This window comes from Octopus bimaculoides, chromosome 13 (assembly GCF_046866305.1).
Source record: "Octopus bimaculoides isolate indiv1 chromosome 13, ASM4686630v1, whole genome shotgun sequence".
Lineage (NCBI taxonomy): Eukaryota > Metazoa > Mollusca > Cephalopoda > Octopoda > Octopodidae > Octopus > Octopus bimaculoides.
This window is the reverse complement of record NC_142940.1, coordinates 36,801,878-36,806,877: the sequence shown is the minus strand read 5'-3', so window position 1 is coordinate 36,806,877 and position 5,000 is coordinate 36,801,878. Positions and strand designations below refer to the sequence as shown.

Here is a 5,000-nt window from a genome sequence, read left to right as displayed (position 1 = left end):
GCCAGTTAAAAAAGAAAGCAGAAGTGTTAAGATAGCGTGACAGAGTAAAAGAAATAAAGTCGAGACTTAATTAGTAGACGAAGAGGAAGATGAAGAAGAGAATAGGAAAGAGAAAGTGAAGACGGTAGACAATTGATGAAAGGTAGTTGGAATGATAGATGGTATATATATATATATATATATATATATATATATATATAAACAATATATGAGTATATGCATATATATGTACATGTATGTATATACGTTCATCTACATGTACATATAGATACACAACTGGGTACATGACGTGGCAAAAGAACAAGGACAAAATGGTAAACAAGGTGCAACAAACAAGCAGGCCACATAGAAACATCCCCTTCATCAGCTGCCACCATTAAAACTCCGGCGTTTCGAAGAATTAAGGCAGCGCATCGTTAAAATGGTTCTTCCTACGAACACAAATTAAATTGTTTTCGTGGAGGGTAGTGACGGACGGAAATGTAGAGAGAGAGAGAGAGAGAGAGAGAGAGAGAGAGAGAGAGAGAGAGAGAGAGAGAGAGAGAGAGAGAAATCAAAAAAGCAAATCATTTGGCATCACTAAAAAATAAAACATTCAATTTAGAAACAGAATATGAAGATATAGAGTCTGTTACAGCTGTTTCTAGAATAGCCAAGCATGTGGATCATAATATTGTGTAAGGCTTCCATAAGCTGAGTATACCATCATCAGAAAGGGAGAATTCAGGGAGATGTAAAAATGAAGTAATATCCTCAGTCGAGGATATTAGACCATTCCAGATTGTCAAAAATGAAGGAAGGATCAGAGTGAAATAGATACGAATTACGCAGTTCTAAGATCAAATAAATAATAATGAGAATGTATGATGATAATCTATGGCGAGGAATAGTGTTAGTTACCAGTTCCATTTTTGAATATACCAGTTCAATCCGTTTACTAAATGATGCCAATGCCTTAACTATTTCTTCCTTTTTCATTTTATTGAATGCTCGCTTGATCGAAGACTTCAGTGAAAATACACAGTTGTGAGAAGTTGCATTTGATATTGCTTCAACTGCGCCCCATAGCCAAAAATCACACAGATTTAAATGTGGCGAGCTAGAGGGACAAACATGGGCAATTCTTTCTTCAAAAAGATTTGCACACTTTTCGCAGAATGGGCGGGCGCGGAGTCCTGTACAAACATGACTCGTTTTGCATCATAATGCTTCCTAATCTAAGGCAACAAAGCTTCTAAGATTTTGAGATACTCTGCTATGTTGATTTTAAGACCCGCCTCAATAACATGAGGAGGCATCAATTTTGCATCACTTGCAATAACTTCAAAGACCATAATGGAAGAAGGATTCTTGCTATGTATAGCTGAAGGAACTTGGGAAGGGTCGTACGCTATCACTTGTGAGTTTTGACGGTTTGCAACTTCGTCTGCCATGAACTTCTTTTCATCCACGAAGATGCGGGCGTCTCCGCCACGATGTTTCAGATGACTAAGAAGTTTGGCTTTCAGCTTGAATAGCTTTGGAGAGGGCAGTTAGGATGTTATGGTGTCTCCTCATGTACGATTTCATATGGAGGTCTTGTCTCACAGCCCTAGAAACGGTCATTTTACTGATTCCCCAATCTTGAGCCAACTTTGCCATCGATTTTGATGAGTTCGACTCAATCGATCTTTTAAGTCCTGCTAAGAAGCGAGGCGTGTGTTTTTGGTCATTACAAGGACTGTGAGGCTTTCTCCGAACATACTGACTTTTCTTCAAATTGGTTACAACTCTAAAAACAGCAGATCTGGCATAATTTGTGGCTCTATCAATCTCCACAACACTTTTACCAACGTGGAATAATTCGGTAATTACACTTTATACGGTTTGATTCTTTGTTAACATTCATAGTTTGGTCAATTAGAGATTAAAAAAGTAGTGCAAGTGATTATTCAAACTGGTAATATTTAAAATTTAGATTTCAACAAAATCTATACAATTAGAAATGTACCCGTTTGAAACTTGTCTCAATTTACATGTTACATCTTGTAGAGTGAATTAGGGTTGAGTAGGAATAATACATTATAATATGAAAGAAAGACAGAATGGTAAATGCACTAAAGTAGATACATACTAGTCTGTATAGTGAGAGCATGTATGTTGAAAGGTTAGTGGGTGTATAAACATAGACAGATTGGTAAAGGGATGAGGAATAGCAGAGTATCGTGTTATAGGTCCCACCCTGAAGACGGAGGTCAGATCTACTTAATGTTTATATACTTCCACTACTGCTTGCGTATCCTTGACCTTTTTGTGAACAACATTTGCCAACATTATGAAACAATCCTGAGCTCTCCAAAACAGATGTTGGACGTGTAATACCCTACCATCTCCCTTTAGTTTTCTGTGTCTTGTTCTGCTAATATATAAATGTCTATAGATTTATACATGAATATTCATAGCTTGAATATTTTCAGTCTCTGTTCCCTCTCTATTTACATGTATATATGCAAAGGTGGACACCGTCAATCGAAAAGTTAACTTCGTTAACCGTTATTCAGCTAGTTCTTTAAAAATTTAACAGAAGTTATCGATAACCCGTTAACGTTAATCTTTATTATAGAAAAAAAAAATCAGTTTTTGCTGTAAAACCTCCCAAAAACCCCTTTAAAAAGTGTCAAAACTATAAAATCAGCCTTGTTTTGGCCTTTTTAAGGGCTTTAGCATCCCAAAACTAGTTTTTTTTTGGGCTTTAGAGTTATAACTTTTAAAAGACCTAAAAAAGGCTGATTTCATAGTTTTGGCCCTTTTTAGGTCTTTAAAGGCTTTTAAAGCCAGAAAAAGGTAAAAAAATCTCAAATGAAACACAATAATAGTATTAAACTAAAAAAAAAAGTTCATTGATAAAGTGGCTGCAAAAAGTTTATAAAAATGAAAAACTGTGTTCATGAGATGTATGATGCCCTTCATGAAAATTAGCATGTCAAAGTTTTCATCAGACAGGGATGATCTCTTGGTCCTCAAGATGTCCTTGCCCATAGAGAATAAACGCTCCACTGCATCACTGGAGGGGATGGCTGTGTTGAACATGATGAACAAGTCCACCAACACTTGCTCACCCAAGAAGGCAGCATCTGCCAGCAAGTCCTTGGAGTTGATCTCCAACCAGGTCTTGACCAAATTCTTGTCCTTGTCCTTGAGTGACCTGTGGCTTCTACTGCTCTCTTTTGGCCGGGTGACACCACTCAAGAAGTCGCCCTCCTCTTCGTTGTTGCTGCCTCCACTGTTGCTGCTCACTTCGTCAGATTGCTGCCTCAAGACCTTTTCGACCTTACCCTCCATGCTTTTCCTCACCTTGGTGACCTCGGTGTTGTTATACTTATCCACCCAAATGAGGCGAAACCTAGGGTGGAAGGCAGAAGCCAGCTGGCATTCAGGAGGGTCTAAAACTTTTTGTCGATTCTCGACAAAAGTGCGCCGACCAAGGAACTGCAGTAGACATTAAGTCCTTGAGCCTAAAGATCGTTGCAGCAACTTGAGTTAACGGAAGTTAATTAGTCCGATAATGATTTCCAAAGTTAACTTAAAAGTTAAATCGTTCACGAAAATGTTATCTTCGTTAATTAATGATTAACGGATTAACGGTTTGGTGGGCAGATTTGTATATATGTATGCATATTTTGTATGTCAAGCCCAAGCGGTTTTATTTGTTTATTTGCATCATTATCTGTCTGTCTGTCTGTCTGACTGTCTCTCTCTCTCTCTCTCTCTCTCTCTCTCTCTCTCTCTCTATATATATATATATATATATATACATATATATACATACAAACATACAACCATACATACATACATACATACATACATACATACATACATACATACATGATGATGGCCATCCATTCGTGACCGAGGAAGACCATTGCCGACCTTCAGGAACATTGTGCGTTCTAGTACTAACTTACATTTTGCATTTACGGCTCCGTTGGTGGCTAATGAGCCCTGCTCTTGATAAGCATACACGACTGCAAACATTGCAGATTAAGCTTTCCCCATTCACTATACAAGCCGTGCACTTTCGCGCAGCTCGCTTAAATTCTTCATACATACATACATACATACATACATACACACACACACACACACACACACACACACACACACACACACACACACACACACACACATATATATATATCGTTTATCTGTGCTTTATTTCAGTTATTGGACTGCGGCCGAATCGACCCCACTACTTTTATTTTAACCCTGTCATTTATTCTATGGGTTCTCTTTTGTCGAATCGTTAAGTTACGGGAACGTAAACACACCAACTCCGATTTTCAAGCCGTGGTGAGAGACAAGCACAAATACAAAGAACACACACACACACACACACACACACACACACACACACACACATACACACACACACACACACACACACACACACACACACACAGAGTTACACACTTACACACATAAACACAACGCATGACGGGTTTCTTTCAGTTTCCGTCTCCGAAATCCAGGCTATAGTAGAAGATACTTGCCCAAGGTACCACGCAATGAGACTTGACTCGGAACCATATTGTTGCGCCTATGTACGTATGTATATATATATAAAGCATTTTATCGATGGCCAGATAACTGAAGAGATGGCAGCGTGGGTTTCCGCCCCGATATCCGAAACTCGGAGCTTTATCATGGCTACCGAATAATTGGATGACAATATATTTGACTTGGCAAGGTAGCATGTGGTTAATGTCTGTTACCATGTTGCATTATCTCGTCGTGAGAAGTAAGATTTATTTGCCTGTCGTGGTAATGAAATGAGAATGAGATGTAAGGGGACAATGTTTCTGAGATCCCGGTTCGAATGTAAGGCAGGTCTGAAAGGGTTCCCAACAGTTATTAGTCGGAGTGTTAGAGTGTTATATATGTATGTATGCATGTATATATATATGAGATGATAGTTTCACTTTAATAGTTTCAGTCTTGAAGTGAAAGTATCTGACGTTACA

The 5,000-nt window shown here is 38.4% G+C and overlaps 1 pseudogene; it reads right to left on the bottom strand.

Annotated features, from left to right (window-relative positions):
- Nucleotides 1–753: 753 nt before the first annotated feature.
- LOC149132881 (uncharacterized) overlaps nt 754–5,000 on the bottom strand; it is a 9,554-nt pseudogene continuing 5,307 nt past the window's right edge.